Raw genomic sequence first — 24770 nt, forward strand, 5'->3', positions numbered from 1 at the left:
GTTAGAGACTGTGCAATTGGAGGAGGCTTTGGACTGCGTAGTAAGGTGCTTTCTACTTTTTAAAAACTGTTATGGGTGGGTTTTGCAATGTGGTTTTGGGCTGTGATGGATCTTGGGGGGGTTGTTGGATTTTTGGTTCCCCCCCATTTCCGATGGGTCTTGCGGGGTTTGCTTTTTAGTGTTTTTTCCCCCATTTCTGATGGGTCTTGTGGGGTTGGTTTGTTTTTTGGATTTTTCCCCCCATTTCTGATGGCTCTTGCATGGTTTATTTGCTTTCTGCTTTCCCTTTTTTTGCATTTCTGAAGGGTCCTGCATGGTTTGTTTGCTTTCTTCCCCCCCCCCTTTGGCCGGATTAATCGCATTTTGGATGGGTCTTGCAGTGTTTTGTGGGGTTTTTTTCCGGCCGGAACAGATTAATTGCATTTCAATGCATTCCTATGGGAAATGGTGCTTCGACTTACAACCATTTCAAGTTACAACCAGAGTTCCGGAACCAATTAATTTCGTAAGCTGATGCAACACTGTATGTATCTACATACATATTCATTCACCCATTCATTCAATTTATATACTGCCCATTTAGCAAATTTCCATTCTGGGCAAAGTACAAAAATTTTTTTAAAGAAACATAAATTATGAAAATACTATAAAACACTAAACTATCCCACAAATAAACAAAGATAAGATTGATGGCAAAGTAGCAGTTTGGGGACATACAACACAATATTCCTCCCTCCTTCCCTCACAGTTCCAATTAATGGGGGAGAACCTCCCCAAAGCTTCCCTGAAGAGCCCAGTTTTTAAGAGCTTTTTAAAAGTGCAAAGGGCACCTGTCATAATTGGAAAGAAGTCCACCAGGAGGGCATCACTGCTGAGAAAGCTCGGTTTCTAGTTGATGTTTTCCAAGTTTCTTGAGGTGTCAACAGCTGCAAGTGTGAATTCTATAAGGACCAGGTCAGAAGGGCAGCCAAACTTGGCAGATGTCTCAAACTACTTAAGGCTTTATATATTAGAACCAGAACCTTAAACCTGGCACGGAAGTGGACCAGAAACGAAATCAGTGCAGAAGAACCAGAATTCAGGTGATATGATTGAACTTCCTTATCCAAACAATCAGTCTGCTGGCCACATTCTGAACCTCCTGAAGCTTCTGTACCAACCTCAGAGGGAGTGCATTACAATAGTCAACGCCAGAGACTACCATTGTGTAGACCAATGTTGTTAGGAACCTGTAATCCAGGCAGGGATGCAGCTAGGTGAGTCACTAAAGGCAGAGTGCACCACATTGGATATCTTTTCCCATTGTCAGCACTGGGTCTAAAATCATGCCCAGACTGTTCATATGATCCTTAATAAGGAGGGTAACCCCCCCCCCAAGTTTAGGAGGGAATATTCCTCCAGACAGGTGGATGGAGACTCCGAAGTGTGGTGTCCAGAATGGACACAGTACTCTAGAGGAGGCCTAACTAGTGCTAAATAGAGGGGAACTAGTACATCTCAGGATTTGGAGACTATTTCTGCTAATGCATTCTAAAATCACATTTGTCTTTTTTGCAGCCACACTGCAGTGTTGGCTCATATTCAGCTTTTGATCTCCAACAATTCCAAGATCCTTCTCACTCTTAGTATTACTGAGCCAAGAATCCCCCATCTTGTAAATGTGCACGTGTCCCCCCACTCAGGTGGAGAGCTTTACATTTATCCCTGTTAAATATTGTTATTTTCAGCCCACTGCAGAAACCTATCAAGAACTTTTTTATTTTTTATTCCATTTGAACTCTAGTTATTACTGCATTGTTTTCAAAGTGCTTGGAGAGTGACTGCTTCGTACTCTGCTCCAGAATTTTCCCTGAGATTGATGTCAGGCTGATGGTCTGAAGTTCCCTGGTTCCTGTGTTTGAAGAGTAGGACAATACTCACCCAGTCATCTGGCACTTCACCCACCCTCCATGATTTGAAGAAAATAATAGAGTTCCACTATCTCTTTAGCCAATTCTTTAAATATATTTGGATGCAGTTCATCCAGCCCTGGGAAACGAAATTTATTGGAAGTATCAAGATACTCCTTGACTGTTTATCAATCTCAAGCTGCAATCCTATCCCTCCCTTTGTACTTGTGCCTGGAGTACAGACTGTCTTTTGGGAAAAGACAGAGCTAAAGTAGGAATTTAGCAGTTCTTTGTCATATGTTAGCATTTTCCCATTCCTATTGACTAGCTGAGCCCATTTCTTTTTCCCTGTCTTCTGTTATGTATGTACCTGAAGAACGCTTTTTTGTTGCTCTTAGCATCTCTTGCTAACCTCAGCTCATTCTCAGCTTTTGCCTTCCTAATGCCATCCCTGCAATTCTTTGCTACATGTACTCTTCCTTTGTAGCATGCCTTTCCTTCCACAATCCACATCATATATGTGTCCTTTTGTTTTTAAGGCCCATTCTCTGTTTTTGTGAAGCCACATTGGTCTTTTTTTTATTTTGCTTTCTTTCATCTTTTTTTCTTGTTGGAATTGTTTGTAGTTATGCCTTTAGATTGAATTTCCTTTTGAAGAAACTCCCACCCATCTTGGGCTCTTTTTCCTGTTAGGATTTCCTGCCATGGGATCTTGCCTACCATTATTCTGAGTTTGTTAAAATAGGTTTTCCTAAAGTTCCATTTATACATATGGCTACACTGCACTTATTATTTTGAAATCATGAACACAAGAACACAGTCATCCCCCCCCTCCGCTGCCTGAGTTTCTCTTTCTGCCACTTCTTCCATGAAGTCATCTCTATTGGTTAGGATAAAATCCAGGATAGTTACTACTCTGGTTTTTTCCTCCACTTTTTGTAGGAGAAAATGATCAGCTACACAAGCCAGGAATTTCTTGGAAGGTCCATATTTGGTGGAATTTCTCTCCCAACAGGTATCAGGATAATTGAAATCTCCCATTATTACATCATCCCCACCCTGAGAACTGCCCTCAGTTTCTCTAGTCTGCCACTGACTCAGAAGAAACAGGAGTTGTGAGACAGACTGAGAGGAGGACGGGTGGGCTGTATGAATTCAACCTCAGTGGCAGTCCTTTAGACTTTTACAATTTCCAAGTAGCGTATGGACAGTTCACAAGAAGAGTAATTTCCTCCTTTGTTAAAATTACAACTAGGTTAAAACTATTGTGGGTTTAGCTTGAAATGATCACGGATCTTATTCACAACAGTAAATAACAATTTTTACAATTCAGAAAAATAATGAGTTCTAACTATTCCCATTTATTACAATTTTAATTTTATGAAGGATAATTTCACTTCTTTTGTGGTATATTCTTTACACGGGTGGCCTAACTAAATGACGAAGGAGGAATACTAATGCTTCAACCATGATGTGCACTCAGCTGCTTTCCTATGCAGTTTTGGGCATTGAAGAAAGTTTGTTGCGAAGAAAGTGTATTCTGCACCATGAGACAGTGTTTTCTCTATAGCATGTTGGCAAAAAGACATAACATTACTAGATTTTTTTTGTTCCGTATGAGCTTTAATGTCAGTCCACTTACTCAGACAGAAGCATTAGTTGTGTGTAGCATATTTTACTGTTGAAGAACTCGGAAGCATTTCTTTTAAAAATTAGAATAGTCAGAAGTTTGAGCTTAGAAACCAGAACTACAACTAATATTTAAAGAGTAACTTTTCTGTGTTTTAACCACCCATTCACCATACTCTGAATTTTCCAAATGAACAGAAATCTTCTCAGATGATATTATCAATGCCACATGGCTGCAGCTCAATTGTAAATGTTTTTATAGTGTGGATCAGGCAGTTGAAATCTTGTGCATGCATTGAAGGCAGCTACGTGGTCCAAACAAAACAAAATCCAAATGTAAAAAATAAGCAATGCCTTTATAGATCACTAAAAAAAATATCATCACACAATAAACTCAGTTTTTGTGGATTAAACATCACTTCTTCAAGATTGTACCAGTTTGAAGAACTTAAAAGTCCAAAAGTACATGGCAAGATGTTTTGGAGTTTTTTTGCTAGAAAAGATGCCATTAAGATGTTAAGTCCAGCAGTTCTTGGCCATCCACCAGGCTTGTCTCTCTTGGATAGAGGTCAGGAGTCTGGTTGCTGTTTTATGGTTGCAATTTAGGCAGCCAGTTCTACAAGCAAAGAAGCAGAGGCATGTGTGTACAATACATCTCCCCATTTGGCCTTAGCTCGAAACAGATCTTTCTGACTGGGCGACACAGAAAACCTGAGTCTCCCTCTGAGAATTGGGGTGATACTTTAGTAAACTCACTAGGTCTAGTCAAATGAGGTCAGATTTAAGTAAAAACTATATTACCTAGCGGTTGTGGTCCTGCTCTGCTGATGTTGAGAGTCCTAGTGCATGCAGTCATACTAGTGCAAACTAGAATCCGGTGCTGGAAGCTTCCTAGCTAATGCTTTCTAGTTCTCTTTTGCCCCAGGGAAGCCTTTCAGAGCCTTAGGAAAGAAAGGAGCTTTTAGTAGTCAAAATCTGCTACCAGAGCACTGCCAACAGGATCAGGACCCTGGATTCAATCCGTATGATCCCTTCCAGCTCTAAAACTGTAATAATTGAGATCATTATCTCAACCAACGTCCTTCTTGGAACCTGAAAGAACTTCAAACTTGATACTGTAGTACAATATCTGGGGAGCTGCAGTTGATAGGATTTTTAAATTAAAATACCTGCTTAGTTCAAGGAAACTTATTTTAAGGGGATTTTTAATCATACTATATTGCTGAATATATGGAAGCCTTTTAAATTTAGTTTTCAGTGTAGTGCTGTGGTGCAAAAATGAAGCTTTCAGCCACACAACTTCTTCTGGGAATCACTGAACTCCACCACCCCACAACAAAGATCTTTTTTAAAAAAAGCCTCAGGTGATCAAAAGAAATGACACTGAAAAATACTGAAACAGTGCAGAACCAGGCACATTATATTACCTAGCAGAAACTTATGCTCCATTTCGATACCGTGACATCACTTATTTCTTCAATACAAGAGCTGCCCTCTTCAACACCAGTCAAGTCCAAAGCTTTGTTTGGGCAAACAGCTCTCAATCCTAGGAAAATGTATTTAGTATCAAGCAGCAAGACAACTAGGGTTTAATCAGATTTGCACTTAATCTTCCAAGTAAAGGATTGAGTGCTGTGTTTAGACAAAATTTATTTGAATAGTTGCATCTGTACTGATTTCCACTAGTAATTTAAGGAAAACTAGGAACCGGGATGAAAACATTTGTACATGCATTGTACCGAAACAAGGGATTGTGCATAAAAAGCGCACTATGGCTTGATGTGGTGTGGTTCACATGAGAGCCAGTATGGTATAGTGGACAGAGCTAGAGATTAGAATCTGGGTTCAATTCCCTGCTCAGCCATGGAAACTCACTAGGAGTGGCAATGATAAAGCGACTAAAATTTCACATACTGTATCCTGAAAACACTATCAGGGTCACTGTAAGTCAGTGTAAGTCAAAATATATTTTAAAATATATTTTGAACCAAAACAAAGTGTGAAAATTCCCTAAACACTGAGCTGCATCCTATTAAATGCACATTTCTAGCATAGGGAATGCTTAATGACAGGTGAGCACTAGAAATATTTCTCATCTAAAAAGCCCTTTAAAAGCCAGGAAATAGTACTTTCCCCAGTCACCTGAGGCAATGGTAAAATACTTTTCTACCATAATGACTGAGGATAATGTCTAGTTTTTCCCCCTCCCATCAAACCTTTTAGAAGATATACTGTAGAATTCAACAGCCCTGTGTAAGATTGTAATGTGTCTTCATTTCAGTGACGTATTCCATACCTATTCATTGCTGCTAAAAGCAGTTATTCAGATGACTTATGTTGCTTTCCATATACATGTATTATGAAATATATTTCTGTATGCATCTTTGTGCCATTGCTCCATAATCGGAATTTCTATGCTAGAATATGCAGTCTATTCAGAAGTTCACCCACCCCTTCACTTAGAATTTCATGAGGGAGAGTATGAATGAGCCCACTGCCTCTTGTCTGCTCCGTGATAACCTCATTGCCCCAATAGAGAAACATGTCTTGTTTCAGCATTGGGGTGTCACTGTCTACTGTACGTGTAGACTCCCCAGTTCTCCAGTTTCTAAATTTTAGACAGCCCCCCCCCCTTGGCAAAAGCCAGCTCCCTTCTGGAGAAATTCAGTCACCATTGTGTAAAGCTGCAGAGACAAGTAAAGATGTAATGAAGAGAGTTGTCCCCACATTTGCAACGCTAAATATCTGGAGGCAGTGAAGTTCTGAATATGGCCTTAATCTATTTTGGGAACAAAATTCTGGCTTTTCTTTTGTCCACTATCCTTGGTTCAAAACTGAAAATCTGTCAAACACATATGGACTTGGAACAGATTATCTCTAGAACTAATTGATTGGTCTTGAAACAGAACATAGCTTGCAGCACAGACAAGGAAAAAGTAGCCAAGTCTGCAAGATAATCTACATGTACTTTAATGTACAATATCTAGAAATTAGAACTATTCAGAAGTAGTGAGCAAAATAGGCAACATTTTTATAAACATCCTGTCATAGGAATAAATGACAAGCATTATTAACAGTATATTTGGAGTTATTATAGTGGGACTAACATACCATGCTTAATGTTTTGTAGCCTGAGAGAGCTATTATCCACTCTTATTCTTTAAATTATTTATGAACCACTAAGGTTTTTTTTAATTTTTTAAATGACTATGGAAAATACTCAGAACAATTAGAAAAAGATCTATGACCAGATTGGGGAGAACTACCATCATTCAAAAAGGAATGTTCCTCTTGAGGATATCATCATCTTTTAACAGCTCTCAATTTGGTTCCAATAAACAACTTTTGTATGTATCTGTTGAATTCAGTCTTCAATTCTTCTCATACGCCATGTCTCTGTGTGTCTCTACTCCCAGCCAAACAGAAGCGATGTGTTTTGATACAAGCCAGAGAAGAATGTACCAGGTGACATTCTTTGTGGAAATGGTGAAAGACAATGCATCCTGTATTGCACAGGGAGGAGGTGACAATGCCTCCACTATTATCACACAGATTGTTACACATGGACATAGGCTTTGTGAAAGAAGAAGCAGTGCAACTGGCCTGAGCAGCCAACACATTTATCAAAGTGATTTTTCAGGATGAGAGGTATATAGTATTTTAATACTACAGGGGCAGAGCTCATGAAATCCATGAGCCACATGCAGTTTTGAAGATAATTTCTGCAACCATCTTCAGCACCCATAAAAACTGCTGGTGTGGGGTGCGCCCTATGAAAGCACAGCAGGGAGGAGAACATAAGGACAGCAAAAAACAACCCCACCTTCCAAAGAGGTCAGTCCTACTACTTGCAATATAGGGCAACAAGGTCACAGGAAAAGATCAGCACACATACATACACAAAACACACAAACTGAGGAAATCCATTTTTATTAGGTGTCTTCCATAGGATAGGATGAAGGCATTAAGATTATCACTAGCATCCTTTTGTTTTAGTCTCTGGACACTATGCCGCTCTGCAACATTCCACTGAGAACTGAACGAACAATGGGCAAGCAACTGAACCCATATAAGGAAAGAATGATTGGTTTCTTGATGCTTGATGATCCTACAGAAATAAGTCAGAAAGAGAGAAATCATCACTGTAATGCAACATCTAGAACTGGGAGAGGCGAAAGGAAAAACGGAAAAAGAAGCATCACAAAATCCAACAAATTTCTTTGTTTCTTCACTGAAGCCACCAGAGATTCATCAAGAATATTGATAAGTCTTTCTTATTGGGGACAGAAAAGATTCAATAGATAAATGAGCATGCTGCTACTACCACCCCTCTTCCATGTATTACCTGTCCTGCAGTAGATAGCTTCCGTTTCTGAGGCTGCTGATCTACCATCCAAGTCCTGTGGAAATATTTCATAGAAAGGAAAAATATGCATAAACAGATTCACAAGATCTTATGGTAATCTTTATCCTGCTATGCCTAAAGTTTGCCTCCAAAACTGTCACTTGGAACTTTTTCCTTCTCTATATACACACTTCCACCCCTTTCTCAAGAAGACGTTCCCAATAACACTGGTTCATGTGTTGGTAATCTTGAGGATTGACTACTGCAACATGGGGCTGACCTTGAAGGTGGTTCAGAAGCTGCAAGAAGTGCAAAATGCAGCAACCAGGTTGATCATGGATACCCTGAAATTTGACCACATCTCACCTGTCTTGGCTCATTTGCAGTGGCTGCCGGTATGCTTCCAGGCCAAATTCAAAGTGCTAATGTTAATTATCTTACAGAGCCCTTTAGTTTAGGACCTTGCTAGCAAACAGAGTGCTTTTCTCTCAGATCAACCTCGCACCTCCCAATCATTGATGTTGCAGGTGGCCACTCCAAAAGAAGTCTGGAAATCATCAACTAGAAATTGGGCCTTTTCAATACTGGTTGCGTCACTATGGGAGTCCTTTCTGGTAGAGGTGTGTCAGTCTCCCACCCTCCTTAGCTTCAGGAAGCAAACAGCCTGGCTCTTTACCCAGGCCTTTTATAATTTTAATTCCATGTTAATTTGTGACGGCCCTATGTTAATGGTCTATTGCCTAGCATCAAATCAGCTGTCTTTAGCTTTGCCATCTTGAAGAGTTATGTCTGTTAATCATGGTGGTTTGGGGTGGATTTTTTTGTGTTTATTGTTCTTCATCTGTTTTGCACACTTGTGGTTTGCCACTAAATGGTTAGGGTATAAGACCTATCAATCAATCAATCAATCAATCAATCAATCAATCAATCAATCAATCAATCAATCAATCAAGAGACAGGCAGTTTTACTTCCCCAGACTTTTAGAGCAAACTAATCTTGTTCATTCCTTTGTCATTAGAATATGACTGGATTTTGTTACACAATATCTGTGTAATTAAGCAGGTTTTGTGAAAGGGTTAAAGTGAAAACACTTTGAAATGAATTCTCTTTGTTTCTTTATCAAATAAATCTTCAATAGTTACTCATAATTGGAACCTGACAAAACACAAATTAAGTTTATTAGGGACTGAACAAACCAAGAATCTGAATACATTAAATTTTTAATGCAAGACGAGGCACATGAGAAAAGCCCTGCCTTACCTTGTTGTGCTCCATCACTCAGCTCACTTCTGCTACCATCAGCTAGACTGGGAAAACGGCTTGAAATAATGTGCAGGAAGTTAAAACAAGATGGGGAGGGGGTTATGTCTTAAGATTGATTTTCTTTCACTTAATTCACTGTTTTAGAGGTTTTTAAAAAGGCACACATAGCTGTCCTTGTCACATGTAGGCTCTTCAGAAGCCTCTTCTTGTCCTCAAACAACCACCTCAGCCTTTGCCAGGAAGTTTTCATGGAGCCTACTTGCAAGAGTCTGTGTGCTGCTGACATGGGGAGAGGGGTGCAATTTAAGAACAGATAGGAATGTCTGGTAGATCCCAGTCAGCAGCTGGAACCACAGATTGATGCCTGAACTGTCAGGATAAGATGGTCACTCATCAGAACATAGAATCTATTGACACTATAGACAAAAAGAAAATCCTGGCCACCTTTAGTTCAATACACCATTCAGGTGATCAACATTCCTACCCGGTCCCAAAGCAACCAAATGAATATATTTTGAATACAGAGTGTGAGTAAGCAGAGCCAAGAAGGCGGCAATGGCAGTCCAAGGAGGGCTTATAATCTCCCCTCCCCTCAGCTTTAACATCGACATGTGGGTGACACTCCTTAATGTCTATTTCCTCTCCTACCTTATTCCTACAAGGAGTAACAAAATGCTGAACCCCATGAAGCTGCTGACAATGCTCAGTATCACTCTAGAGGTGGGCAGTTCCATGCCTAGGATTGAATATAATAAATAATCATGTGCTGTCAAGTCAATTCTGGAAAACTTGTTAGGGTTTTCCAGGCAGAGAATACTCAGAAGCAGTATAACATTCCCTTCTTCTGGGGGCACTCTGGGACTGTACAGCTTGCCCAAGACCATGTAGGATGGCTTTATTTCACAAGAGGCACTGTGAGGAATCAAACTCCCAACTTCTGGCTTTGCACCCAGAAACTTAAACCCCTGGGTTATTCAACTAGCCATATCTGAATTATACAGCAACCAAAACTTCAGTTTTTAATAGTTGAGTTCTCAGATCCATCCATGTGCACAGTAATTTGTGTATCTGTTTCCATTTTTCCCACATTCAAAGTTTTATTACTTTAAGTTCTTTCCAGGCTGATTATGAGAAATACTAATCTAATTTCACATGATCATGTAATCTGGTAAATTCTTATCCAAACTGATCTTGAGGGGAAAATGTCCCATATCCCAGATTAAGTGATAGCTCTGTGCTCTCACTCTGCCATGCTCATTTTCACGGCAGATTTCAACCATCCTGTTCTTGCTCTATTTTTCCCCCAGAGCAAAATTGATGATCTGATGAAACTACAAAAATGTAACACACAAATAACAAAGACATCACATCTAAGTTTCTCTGTCACCAGATTTTGATTGATGATATATATTCACAACAGGATTGTATGATTTCCTTAGTCCTTCTCCTGTCCCTTGCTCCTTGTGAAATCTTTGAAGTGGACTCTTGTATGACTGTATTGCTGTGTTCAGGCATTATAGAATCCAGTTTCTTCATGAAATTTAGTGGGGATCACCTTATCCCACCCCACTCTGTTGCTGCTTTCTTCACATGACCAATAAGTCTGAAGAGGAGAGTTTCCTGGCCCTGTTTCGGTCCTCCATGTAAGCAAGAACCCAGCATTCTTGCTCACAAGAAGAGCCTCAATGTGATCTGGAACCTCTCCTCTTGTGAGCTTGCACAAAGAAAACAGTGCTAGAGTTTGCCCCTGATGCTGGGTGAGAAGGTGTGGGAGCAGCAATAGATGGATGGATTGGGAGGCTATCAACCTGAGCATCGTTGAACGGTTCTGTCGCAATCTGACAATGGTCCGCAGGAAAAGTAGGATCGGTGGAAAGAGGTAAAGGAAATGCGTATTCCAGTTTGCCATTACAGCATTGCCGAGGGAGCCTCGGGCCAGGCCTGCTCTGGAGAAGTACTGGATGCATTTAGCATTGATTGCTGTGGTGAAAACGTCTATGTCTGGACGACCCCATTTGGTGTACAGCTGGAAAAAATACAGTGTTGTCGGACCACTCGTGCATCTGAAAGTTCAGTCTGCATTGTGTGGCAATGTGAAGTGCTATGGGGAAGATATGGTGAATTAGGCACCAGTCCCAAAATTGGACAGCAAGATACAGAAGGTACCTCCCTGTTTGTTGATGTAATAGAGCTGTCGTATTGTCTGTGGTCACTTGCACCGCGGTGCCAGCAATGAGTGGTTCAAAGGCGCGGAATGCTTTGAAAATCGCAAGTAATTCAAGGTTGTTGAATGGATTCATGGTCAGTATCAAGATCGATAGGTGGTTGATCCTGCACGGGAGGGTGTTGTACTGGTGGCTGAGTGTCGATGGAAGACTATTTGGTTTGGTACCGACTGGTTTCGGACTGGATTTCAGTGTTGGAATCAATTGAGATGCCGATCCCGAGGGCTTATTAGACTTAGGCATTTTTGTCTTAGATTTAGGTGTTGGCAACCGAGAGTTGGTAACAGAAGGGACCAGTGGTGGTTGTGAACCCCGTGTCTCATCCATCTTGGATGGGGGACAAAGAGATTGCTCCCACAAGAAAGATTTAAGGTCCTCTTGGAGGAGTTTGATGGCTCAGAAGAGATTCTTGACAACTTACAAAAATTAGTAACATTTTTACAATAGGAGCAGGAGGCCGGTTGGTGTGATTCTCCCAGACAAAACAGGCAAGAACTGTGGCCATCAGACACAGGGATCTTATTCATGCACGAAGTGCACCTCTTAAACGGCCCTGTGGGGGCCATAAACGGCAGGAACGGAAAGGAAGGGGGGGCAAGGGAAATAGAGGAAAAAATCCAAATCTCACAAAAGAATAATGAAGAGAGTCTATTCTAAATAACGATACAATTATGAAGTTTCCTCAGGAAAAAGAAGCAGATTGCGCAAACGGAGAGCTCAACCGAAGATGAGACCTTAGGGGCGGCAAAAAGGAACTGAGACAGTCATAAGGATGGGCAGACCACATGTACTAGGGGGGTGGTCCTAGCGAATGGACGTTTGAGCTCTAGAATATTCTGGAGACCTCTGCGCAGGCGCAGATAAACCCATTAGTGTGCATTCACAGAGACCACAAAGAAGAAACAGTGAATATTCTATTAAGTTTAATCATAGAATAATAATAAAACATTTGAAAAGTGCTATCACATTTCCCCTCAATCTTTTCTCAAGGCTAAATATGCCCAGTTCTTTCAGCCTTTCCTCATAGGGCTTGATTTCCAGCCCTCTGATCATCCTTGTTGTATTCATTTGAACTTGCTCCAGCTTCTTGGCATCTGTTTTAAAGTGTGATGTTCAAAACTGGACAAAGTACTCTAGAGGCCTAACCAGTCTGAAATGGGGGGGGAGTGTGTGTGGTGAGGGTGGGACTAGTACCTCACAGGGTTTGTATACTTCTGGTTAGTGCAGCCTAAAATTGCATTTGCTCTTTTTTTGCACTGTGGGCTCATATTCAGCTTCTGAGCTATTACAATTCCAGGAGCCTTCTCAATCATAGCATTACTGAGCCAAGTATCCCTATCTTGTAACTGAACATTCAGACGTTTTTTCCTCCTAGGTGTACAACTTTGCACTTATCCCTGTTAAATTTCATGGTGTTTTTTCAACCCAGTACTCAAACCTGTCAAGATCTTTTTGAAATTTGTTCCTGTCTTTCAAATCCTTAGCTTTTCTATCCAATTGTGTGTTGTCTGGAAATGTGGTGAGTATTCCCTGCATTCCCTCACCCAAGTCATTAATAAAAAGGTTGAAGAGCACTGGGCCTAGGACTGAGCCTTGGGGTACCCCACTTGTTACCTCGTTCCAATTTGAGAAGAAGCCATTGATAAGAACTCTCCAGTTAATTCCCGCCCCATCATGCTGTCTCCAAAGACCTTCCCAGGACCAAAGGGATCCTAAGGGGGCATAGAAAACCTTGGGAGAGGTATAATGAACTTTATTTACCAAATATGAAAACAGATAATTACATCATCAGACTTGGGTGGCATAACTTTATGTTATTGAATTTCAGCCAATATTTTCATTTGGGCTTAATTTTTATAAGCCACATGGGGTCATTTTGGCCCAAAGGCAGTACATAAATCAATGAAGTAAACAGAGTAAGTTAACAGAAACCAATCATAGGGGCCCTATGAATGCCACCAAGTCACCCAAAATAAAAGGGGCCCTATGAATGAAGTGATCCCCAAAATGTCTTGTCCTCAACAGTCCTACTCAGCTCTTGAAAACTCAAGTTTCCTTTAGCAAGTCAACCCATCTCATATTTGGTCTTCCTCTTTTCCTGCTGCCTTCAACTTTTCCCAGCATTACTGTCTTTTCCAAACAATCCTGTCTTCTCATGACGTCCTCAAAGTAGGACAGTCTCAGTTTCAAAATTTTGGCATCAAGAGACAGTTACGGCTAGATTGGATCTATGGCCGACTTGTTTGTCTTTCTGGCATTCCAGGGTGTAGGTTTTTCTTTTCTTTTTTACAACAGAAATTATCTTTTTTCATTCTTCCCTAATAATATATCTGGTTTCAATCCACAGTTCTTGTAGTTCATGGTCAACAGAGTTTAGTAATGCAAATCTGGACTTAAATTTGTCAGAAATGTTTACATTATATGTGGAAACTAGGGTTCTTTTAGTGCTCTTCTTCAGCATTACTCTCATTTTTGACACTACAATTTGTGGTCATTCCCTCAATCTGCTTCTGGACTTATTTTGTCAGACAATACAGCTTCTTCGTCTCCTGCTTGCAAATACGTAGTCCGACTTCTATACTGATGTCCAACTTTAAGGTAATCTGGTTGTTAGAAGCATGTTCTTGCAATAAACAGATATTTGGCTTCATAGAATTCTATGAGTTGTTCTCCTGTTTCATTTTCCTCATGCTTTCCTCAGACTACAGTATCCACCCAATATGATTAAGGACCAAATTAATAAAGCAAGACGGATACCTAGTACCAACCTACTACAGAATAGATGGATAAGGGAAAATAATCAAACATTACTAGTTGCCACTTTCAGTCCACAACTGAGACCACTCAAACACATCATAAAATATCTCCAACCCATTCTCCACAAGAACACTTCACTCTCCAAAGCCCTTGGTGACAGACCTATACTGGCTTATAGACAATCCTCTAACCTCAAATGACTCCTGACGCACAATGGACAATGAAACACTGAAATAGAGAAGGGAACAAAACCATGCTAAAAACCAGATGTCAGCTCTGCTCCCACACCTATTCAGGCAACACAATTACCTAACAATGTCACACACAATATCAAAGGTACTTTACCTATTCTTCTACCAATGTTATTTATGCTATCTTTTGTCAACAATCCCCATTTGCACTCTACACAGAACAAACAGGAAAATCTCTGTGCAAATGAATTAATGGACATAAATCAGACATCAGGAAAATCAGACAACACACATCATTTTAATTTACCAGGACATTCCACAGATAATCTGAAAGTGGCATCCTAGAAAAAAGAAACTACAGGGCAAAAATCCAGAGAGGAACATCTGAGATAAATTACATACACTTGCTAGATGCACACATCAATGGACTTAATAAAAGCCAATGCTTTTTAGGGCACCACCTGATATAAACACTACAATTATGTTACTGTACTGCATCTCCCAGATGTCCCCCCCCCCCCCCACTTAACAGATCCACCTTAGAAACTTCAAAGGTGAAACATTCTCTTGTGGTAATCTATTGCCTGGAGTAATTCACACACTATTGCAACTGATTGCAAAGGAAAGCTTGGGGTGTGTGTTCCTCAACCACTGTCTATAGCGAATCTAATTAACATTCATGTTCCTCTGCCACTGTTATTTTATGACAGAGATTCTCACATTCTTTATAGCACACGCTTCAGTGAAAGACCTGCATATATGAAAGATGCCAACATTGCAATTTTCAACACCTACTGACTTTCTTACCAACCAAACACAACCTCTGTATTTTGATATCTAGATTTTAATGCCATGTATAAATATTTGCCACATTAAATCTTATGTCTGATGTAGTGGATTTGTTCATGAAAGCTCACAAAAATACATATATATAAGTTAGTCCTTAAGATGCCACCTCATTTTTGTCTTTTTTTTACTTTTTATTTTTCTTTTACCTATAGTGCTTGCACAGACTAACACGGCTACTTCTTCTACAACTGTTTCACTTGTGTCTTCTAGGCCAATTTCTCCAGGAAAGTTTGGTTCTGTTTCTTCAGCTTCTTTGCGCAACATTATCCCTCTTCAGCATTACTCTCATTTTTAACACTAACAATTTCTGGTCTGTCACACAATCTGACCATATAGTCTGATAGTTATTACTCTTACTTTTGTATTCCAGTCACCTATGATTATAAGCATCTCTTATTTTGGTGTGTGATCAATTTCTTTCTGGATGCTTGCAGAAAAGGTTTCATTTTCATTTAAACCTGATGATGGATATGCAGATAGGCTTTCCCCAGAGTCTGATGCATATTATTTGGTCAGACTTTGCATTATAGCCTCTAACTGCTAGTGCTACACCTTGCCTCAGTGTCAGAATCATTCTATTTCTTTGAGCCTGTTATTTCCAGAGTAAAACACTTTGTAGTTGTCTGATTGAAAATGTCCCATTCTAGTCCACTTTAATTCACTTATGCCAAGCACTACTATGTTTAAATATTCCATTTCTTGCTTTACAGTTTTCAGTTTACCTTGATTCATACTTCTCACATTACATGTTCCAATTGTGTATGTTGGGCAGCATTGGTCATTCTTTTATCCTCTTTCCACATCAACCACTAGTCGTCCTTTTGGCTTTAATCTAGTTGTATCATTAGCAACAGTGCTATTTGTACTTTTCCTCTGCTCTTCCCCAGTAGCTGATTGAGTGCTTTCCAATCTGGAAGTCTTGTCTTCCAGTACCATGTCTTATGTCATTTTGCACTGTATCGTCATAATGAATGTAAGAAACGTTTAGCTATGATTTACTCATTGATTTGTTCTTTTCAAGAATACTGCTGTTTTTAACACCAAATGTTTAAATTAATGAAACAGAAAACATACTATAAGGTTATTTTTACATGTAGAATTTCAACTGAGAGTAAAGTAGACTATGGGATGAAATTGACAGCAGGGGGCTGGGTGACCACACACTGGGGCCTGAGAGATGGGCCCTCTGGAAGATCTTAAAAACCAGACAGAGTTGGGTGGCACCAGCCCACAAAATTCTAGACAGCCTCTTCCAAGTTTTTCATGTACTGTCTATATAAAATAATATGAGGGATCATGGAACCAAGGTGTTTAACAGGAGTCCCCCAGCATCACTACCATTCACAAAGTGACACCACAAAATGGAAAATCCCAGAAGTTTCCTTTTTTCATCAGTTCACCACTTGTCAGGGCTGCTTTTCAATGTGTGAATGGTAATGAGCAGAAGAGGATATCCGGTAGATCATCCTGACTGCTGGCACTGGTGTTGTCATCATTCAGACTGCCCGTTGCTATGTAAAACTTGGCATCCTTTTTCCTGCTTGCAATGTAGGCACAATATTTTACAGCAATATTGGGCCATTTCCTGGCTTTCTGAGTCATTGGTACAGAAGCAAAATATCCCACATCTGTAAAACGAATGTTTTCTGAAGAATTGATAATAATATCAGTGGTCCCAACTGTGGATATCCCAAGTGTTCCTGGACTGCAACTCCCCAATGTCTTCACCACGAGCTCTGCTGGCAAAAGCTTCTGGGAGTTGCAGTCCAAGAATGTCTGGGGATTCAATTTTAGGAATAACTGATAACATAATCATGTGCTTTTAAATTAATCCTGACTTACAGCGAGACATTTCAGGGTTTTCCATTCCCTTCTTTTCGAGGTGCCCTGGGACTGTGCAGCTTGTCTATGGCCACACAGGCTCTACTTGCAAGAAGCACAGTGGGGAATTCAACTCCCAACCCCTGGCTCTGCAAACAGATACCTACACCACTGAGCTATTCAGCCAGAAACTCTAGGCAAAAGAAATACTACATACAGTATTTGGAGGTTCTGTGCCCTGCATGTGAAGAACTATTTTGTAGCCATTTGTTGAAATGCCCCACACCCAGAGTCACTAATCACACCTGCACTGTGCAGTTGTGTCTTCTGTTTACAGAAGAGACACAGATACCATCAATCTTACACCACCTCCAGGCATTCCTGGAGACCTTACCCCTCCAGTCCTTTGCCAGATCCATTCTGGGCCAGCAATATTGTCTTGTGCAACTCACAGCTTGTTGGACTTGTTAGATGTGAACTCTGCTAATCAGGTTCAACTTTTAGAGTACAAGAATATACTGGACAGAATTGCTTGCAGATGTATGGCCTGGCCTGGCCCACAGATTTATGGCCTATGGACTGGATTACTGAATGTTGGAATGGCCTGCCTATGGCACAGCATAGAAGAAATCTTTTGTTTGTTTCATAAGCAGCACAATCAACCATTTCCTGTTGGCAAAAAGGGCTGAGGATTTCTCCTAGCCTGGAGGGGGGAAAAAAGACAAGATACGTGACTGCTGAGGCAACAAGGCTCTGGTTAAGCTGGAAGACAATGGAATGGTATTGATAGTCTACAAGGATGGATGATTTAAACGGCTCCAGACCCAGAATGTACCCTGATAAACTGCTATGGTCACACAGTGCGCTCCAGGACCAAGGGATGATTTACTTTTGGGAATAAAGAAAAAGTGGTTCAATGCACTTTTCTCCCAGCTTGACATCTACCAACACAGAAGTAAATTTTAGGGGTGAAAGTAAGGAAGACAACCAGAATACAGGAAAATTAGGGACTTCAATAAAGCAAAAAGCAATTGTTGCTTGGGACAAGGAGGCAGACTCAAGGTTGCAATGTTTTCTGGAGAAAATTCCACTTCTTCAGTCTTAGAACAGTGCCTTTATGCATAGCGTGGTACATGTCTGTGAGAGTTTATCTAAGTCTTTGGAGACCATTTGCTGCACAGCATATGCTACAGAGAGACTTGAGACCAGTCTCAGAGGACTAACATCAGCTCTCCCAGATAGGAGTTGTGGTAAGCCTGAAGAAGTGGACTTTTCTCCTAGAAAACTTGCAGTTTGTCTGATTTTTTTGTGACTGAATAAAAAGCATCACCCACTTATTTAGTTTATTTATTTATTTGATTTGTATCCCGCCCATCTGGTCTGGTCGACCACTCTTGTATTAACACCCAATACCACCTTTATTTTCAAGAATGTCTCTGGGGCCCACATGGATTTAAAAGGCAGGAAATTATAAATGTATGGTTAGCTGCAGCCTTAGTGTTTTGTATTGAAGCATGTCCAGCTGCCGAGAAAAAGAAAAATGTATACTGCAGGGATATTCCAGGGTGACAAGAAAACAAAGAAAACACAGGGAGAGGCTCCCTTTGCCACATCCTGTATTAATTAGCAAACTTGCTTGTTTTTCTTTGTTATGAAGTGCATGTGTTTTGCCTGACATGTTTTGCCTGGATTGGCAGAGTATCGGTATCTTTGCTTCAGTGGCATGTATGTGTGAGGCTCAGAGGCTTCCATCTCATTTGCCACCACCACTGCAAAAGAAAGCACTAGTAACCAGCAACCCCACTCTGCTGCTGGAGCATACAGCAGGAGAGTGGAGGAACTGGAAGATGAATGGAAGGAGAAAGGATGAGCAATGGAGAGGAAGCAAAAATGGCAGAGGAAAGAAGCACTGGAAGTTAGCAAGCCAGAGAAGCAAGAAGGAGAGGTTGGTGTCCAAGACAAGGAGAGAGGAGGTCCAATGACAAAGAAAGAAAAGGAATGAATGGGTGTGGGGGAGGGGATTGCTGCTGATCATCAAGACTAAGTGGCCTATGAGTGCCAAGTCACTGCAGCTTGAACAGCAAGGAACGCCACAGGGCTGGGAGACCAAGTGAGGTGAGCAAAAGAGGAATAAGTGAGGCCAGGAAGCCCATGAGAGAAGGCTCCAAACAGAACTTGCACACAGAGGGAAGGAAGATCAGCAACCTAGTGGTAGCACTTAGAAGGGAAAACTGCTTAGGAGGGATTTTGGCTGCTCTGCTTTCCTCAAGACAGTAACAGCTAGACAGCCCTATCAACCAAGGAGAGGGTTGGTAGGGGCTGCCTTACTACTCTCTTTACATTTATTGAACCAGTCCTGCCAGTGCCTATTGCTAGCAGAGGTTGTACCTTCCTTCTCTTTACCCTGCTAAAGAGCTCCCATCAACCTGGCACATAATACTTTTGGGGCGTATCCCAGTCCAGTCCATGCTTACAGAGGGGGGAAAAGTCCCCATCATCTGGATCTCCTGACAGCAACCTTCTTCCTGGCATTATGTGCCTTTCTAAGGTATGCCCACCCTAGAGCTTACTACCATTCAAGAGGCCTTATTCTGCTAATGTGCTCCCAACTCAGCTTCCCACACACATCCACCCACCCACCCAGCTACCATGACCCAAGCTCCTCTTTGAAAATGAGGTCTTTTATTTGCCCCAGAGAGATTCCTGAAGATTCTGGGGAATGTGAAGGAGAATTAATCCAGAAAATCAAAAGGGAAAATGTAAAATAAAGTAGTAATATCACTGGGGGGGGGGTGAGGAGGAATAATCTAAACCATTGTAAAAGCTGAAGTTTCTCTCAAAATCAAGGTGAACTAAGGCCCAAAGGCAGTCAACATCTGCAAAAGTAAAAATTACATGAGAAAAAGTGAACTGAGAAGCCTCTGCATGTGAGCATGATGTGAGTATGAAAGAATGTGACTTGATTTTTAGTGGTCCAATAAAAAGTATCACCCATTTTTACATTTGTGTAATCCTACACAGCCTTTTCCTTGTTCTTTTTAGAAGTTTTACTTTGCAGGAAGCCACTTCTAGGTTTTAATTTTTTAAAAAAATGCATGCAAAAACAGGAGAGGCAGGGGTCCAAGGCAGGTGTCCATGGACAACAATGCCATGGGTACCATCACAGTGAAAGACCCTGACAATTTCACTTACAAACTGTTTGGCTAGTCGTTCAGTGAGATATCAATGGCTCATTTGTTGCTGTCTATATGTATATTATGGATGGGGCAACCTCCCCCTCAACTACAGGGTGCCACCTGGGGGCCCTAGAGTGATTCCATTTTAAAAAAAGCCTATACCCTGATTCACATACAGTGGTGCCTTGCATAGCGACGTTAATCGGTGCAGCAAAAATCGCTGCTAAGCGATTTCGTCGCTATGCGATTTTAAAAAGCCCATAGGAATGCACTGAAACCCCTTCAATGCATTCCTATGAGCTAAAAACTTACCTTTAAGCGGAAATCCTCCATATGGCGGCCATTTTCACTGACCGGTAAGCGAGGAATCCATCCCTAAACATAGTGGGCGGCCATTTTTTTTAACCCGGTGGCCATTTTGGAACCGCCAATCAGCTGTTTTAAAATCGTCGCTTTGCGATGATCGGTAAGTGAAACAAGGAACTGATCATCGCAAAGCGAAAAAAACCCATTCAGACAATCGCAAAGTGATCACAAAATCTTCATCGCTATACGATTTCGTCGTTAAATGGGGCGCTCGTTAAGCAAGGCACCACTGTACTTGTTCATACAACTATCTCTTTCTTTACCACCTATAATAATCAGCTCTAAGTCAACCACAGAACAACGGCTTGGGGGGGGGGGACTCTAGACCTGGAAGCTATTTTCAAAGTCTCTCTGTTGCACAGGGGAGAGAAGACGTATGGGTGAGTGTGCTGTAGTTCACCAGGAGAGGTTAACTACTATTTCCTGCAGAACAAGCACACAATTAAAGAGTTGTTTCCAGAGGGCAGCAGTGTTCAAAGCTTATCTGTGCTATATGACAGAGGCAGGGGGATGGCAGGGTCACATGTTTCACAATCTGGTCTGCTCACTTGTCAGTTCTTCACTATGTGAAAATGATCTGATTACTCAGAACAGATCTGGCTAATCACGTGGCAGATATTTTTTTATCTCCGTCATTGGCTCAAAACCTGTTGTTGATGCATGCCATCAAATCATTTCTGACTTATGGCGACACCATGAATTACTGACTTTAAAAAATGACTTATCTCAAAGGTAGGTTCTAAAATTAGCTGTAGCCTTTATAGAATTTGCCTTGTATTTCCTCCACTTACATTCCAGCAATTGCCTATGCACTTCATTGCAACAAGTTTCTTAATATACCTGAAGGGCTTTATTTGCCACCAAGAAACTGGTTTTACCTATTTACTTTCCTTTATTCTAAAACAAACCCACAACAGTTATGTCATATTCTATAAAATGTGGGATGGGGGGAGAATGACATTTTGTAGAGGGAAAAAAGGAAATGACAAAGTATTTAACAATGCTAAAACAATGCTACATGAAATTCACTCTTTTGCTTGCTCATGTTTTAATTTGCACTGCCTTAAAATAGGCAATTAATAGGAAAAACTTCATATTAACCATGAAAGCTTCCTGAAACCAGGGAAGGGAAGAGGATTCTTGTGTCTTTGGAATAAAATTGTAAACCATTGCTTATTCTTTTCAGAATGATTTTTTGTAAACTCTCCTGCTAGGCAATATCACAGAACTTATTGTTTATTTTTTTTCCATTTCAGGACTATTTTTGTAACAACTCAGGGAAGTGTTTTGCCCAAAAAAACATATTTTGCACAAAATATAACGTTTTAAATAGTTTTGTGAAAGGTGCTAGTAATCTGGCTTTCAAGCAGGAGTGAAAGATTTTGGAGGCTAACAATATTTTTAATGATTTTTTTTGCTGAGGTTTAGAAAAACTGTGATTTGTACATCCTCAATCTGTAAATAGAATCTATATAACTGAAAGCAGTACAAAAAAACTAAAATCTCTAAAATCTCCTACACATTTGTGCAGTGTGGTTCAAGAATTCAGATGAATGTTTTGTTTCTTCATCAGGAACTTAAAACATTTAATAGCAGAAGCAATGTTTTTCAATCAGTGGCATGTATACTAGTGGTGAGATGCAGTTTAAGTTTGAAACAGGATTTTATAACATTAAATTATGGAAATATTTTTATTGATTTTTGTTTTAGTATATGTACTGCATTTAACCAGTATTAAAATTTTCAGCTGCTAATTATATTGTTATTACTTGTTTTCACTTTCAATGGTACTGTAATTTTTTTATTTCCTTAATAATGGTCAAAATAGTAACAGAGTCTTATTGAGGATTTATGATGGTGCAATTGTAATTCTGTAAATTACAAATTACCTCTAACAAATGATTTACCATTTGCCTTCTTAGTCATTTGCCCAAGCCACGTGATTGACAATAGAGCAGACATGGGAGCTTCACATTTGTATCCTGGGGGATGCAAACACAAAGATCGGCACCACGGGTGCCAAGGAGATCCATTCCTGGCCCTCAGAACCAGTTTGGTTGACTCACCAGACTCCTGGCAGCACGTGTGTCCAACAGCAGCGACATTGCACCAATCACAGATGTAGTCTCGCCGGCGCTGTCCCGCCTCTCCCCACAGCCGACTGCTCCAGCGAGGAGGCAGGAAGACAAGTCTTCCTGTTCAGCTGCTGGGATATGAATACGAAGCTCCCATGTCTAATTAATAGCAATTCACCATTACAATTTATGCAATTATACTCAGATGAATGTAAACCCATAAGAAGATTCTAGCCAATACCTGTACTAGACAAATATCCTTTGCAGAAAAAATTAGCTGTTTGTTTCTCTCAAAGTGGGCCTCGGGTTTTATGACAGAGTGACTGGTGGATGTAACATATGCATGGATGAGAATTTTACTGCTTTGAAGCATATATACAATTTCAATACAATTCCTAACCTACAATAAGAGAGCAGGCAATAACAAGGAAGTGAAGATACACTGTTTCTCAAATGCAGTTCCAATCTTAGTACAATTTACTTTGGATATGCAAAGAACACTCAGCAGAGGCAGCACCTTGTCGTAATTGTATAATGTATGGCAGGTTGAAAGACATGACACCACAACTTAATTACTTCTATCAATTGTATTTCTCAGAAGCAGAACTACTAAATGGATCTAGCTATTCCTTCAAACACAGCAGTCATTAAAGTGCTTGACAATTACTATTACTCAATCTTCAAATAACAGCATATGTTCTGGAAAAAAATCACCTGTATGGTATTTTACAGAAATGTGATTAATATTTCTGTAGAACATGACTGCCAGATTGTCATGTGACTGTCATGCATTAACAACCAGAAGCATGAAGCTATCTAAGCATGTCCTGTAACAATTCTTCACACAGCTACAGATGGTTTCCAGCTAAGTTTCAGTGCTGGAAGTTTCAAAGGACACTGTAAATTTCTATAAGAAAAACAAGAAAGCCAAAGGAAATCTTATTTTAATACACTTGCTTCTTGATTTATTCAGTTGCTAAAAGTGGCTTTCCCCTTAACTTTATTTCTAACCTTGCAACACACAGCACTGCCCTCTGTGAATGAGAGTGCAAGTGTGGGCTGATGGTTCTATGGTGTTATACTGCACAATGAGAATGTGAGGTATAGTGAGATCAAATATCTTCATATTTATAACAAAACATGTACATGAGAAGTGTATGCTAGAGAAAAAGACACCTTTGAAATGGACTGAATGATAAACTACATATGTTTTGCTGGAAGTTTTACATATATTCAAAATAATGAAGTGATTCCACAGAAGAGTTTGGTATGGATATTTATGAAGCATTTCTTAAAGAGTATATATTAAGGAGCAAGGATATCACACATAGTTATCAGCCCTCACTAACGGCTTTTAGTCAACATTCTATTATTTCCCCGAAAATAAGCCCTAACCTGAAAATAAGCCCTAGTATGATTTTTCAGGCTGCTCGTAATATAAGCCCTACCCTAAAAATAAGGCCTAGTTAAGTGAAACCCCGCCCTCCACCATTGTGCAGCATTGTGCAGCAACCAGAAGATGACATGATTGTAAAATAAAATATATCCTGAAAATAAGCCCTAATGGGTTTTTGGAACAAAAATTAATATAAGGCCCTGTCTTATTTTCGGGGAAACAAGGTAGTAAAAAAAATGTGGAGTTAAAACATCCATTATGATGGATAATAATTGACCAAGAGTCAGACTCACCATGCAGTGTGACAAGTCAGGGAATCTGCCTCTCATCCTTGTACGTTACATCAGCTAATGTTTTGGAATCCATCTCTCCCCAAATGACAGCATGCTCAGTTCACGGGTGTCATCTGCATTAGTTTCTTCTTCTGCTGCCACCTATCAGTTTTATTACTCTGTTGCAGCACAAGGGTATATAGAGAAGTTCTTGTTGAGCTTGCAGAAAAATCAAACAATGAGGATCCTTTCAAGGCACCAAGGTTTATTCCAAACTCTGACTTTACAGAACCATTGGACAGAAGAGAATTTAGTAATAATTCAATCACTTCTAGAAACCATCCCTGCTAACAGGGCTAAATGAATAAAGAAGAAATTAAAGAATATTCAAATGCCACCATGTGCTGCCACCATGTGATCTTCATAATTTTTTACAGGAAGAAGAATGCAACAGCACTAGATGGGAGCTCATCTAGATTCTATTGTAGTACCCGTAGTACTCTCTCTTCTAATGG

The 24770-nt window shown here is 40.3% G+C and overlaps 1 protein-coding gene across 10 annotated transcripts in view; it reads right to left on the reverse strand.

Moving 5' to 3' along the window:
* Positions 1-7432: 7432 nt before the first annotated feature.
* Positions 7433-24770, reverse strand: part of RIMKLB (ribosomal modification protein rimK like family member B) — an 86951-nt gene continuing 69613 nt past the window's right edge. For 2 of the 10 annotated variants that reach the window (XR_013542346.1, XR_002298942.3), the window contains exons 9-12: positions 24277-24434; positions 22579-22718; positions 7864-7918; positions 7433-7626 (exon numbers count right to left, since the gene is read on the reverse strand). The gene's annotated coding sequence lies outside the window, so the exon portion shown is untranslated. Of the gene's footprint in view, positions 7627-7863; positions 7919-22578; positions 22747-24276; positions 24475-24770 lie in introns of those variants that run through there. The other 8 variants (XR_012084156.2, XM_078386680.1, XR_002298944.3 and 5 more) reach the window with 7 other exon arrangements.

Source organism: Pogona vitticeps, chromosome 2, assembly GCF_051106095.1.
Source record: "Pogona vitticeps strain Pit_001003342236 chromosome 2, PviZW2.1, whole genome shotgun sequence".
Classification (NCBI taxonomy): domain Eukaryota; kingdom Metazoa; phylum Chordata; class Lepidosauria; order Squamata; family Agamidae; genus Pogona; species Pogona vitticeps.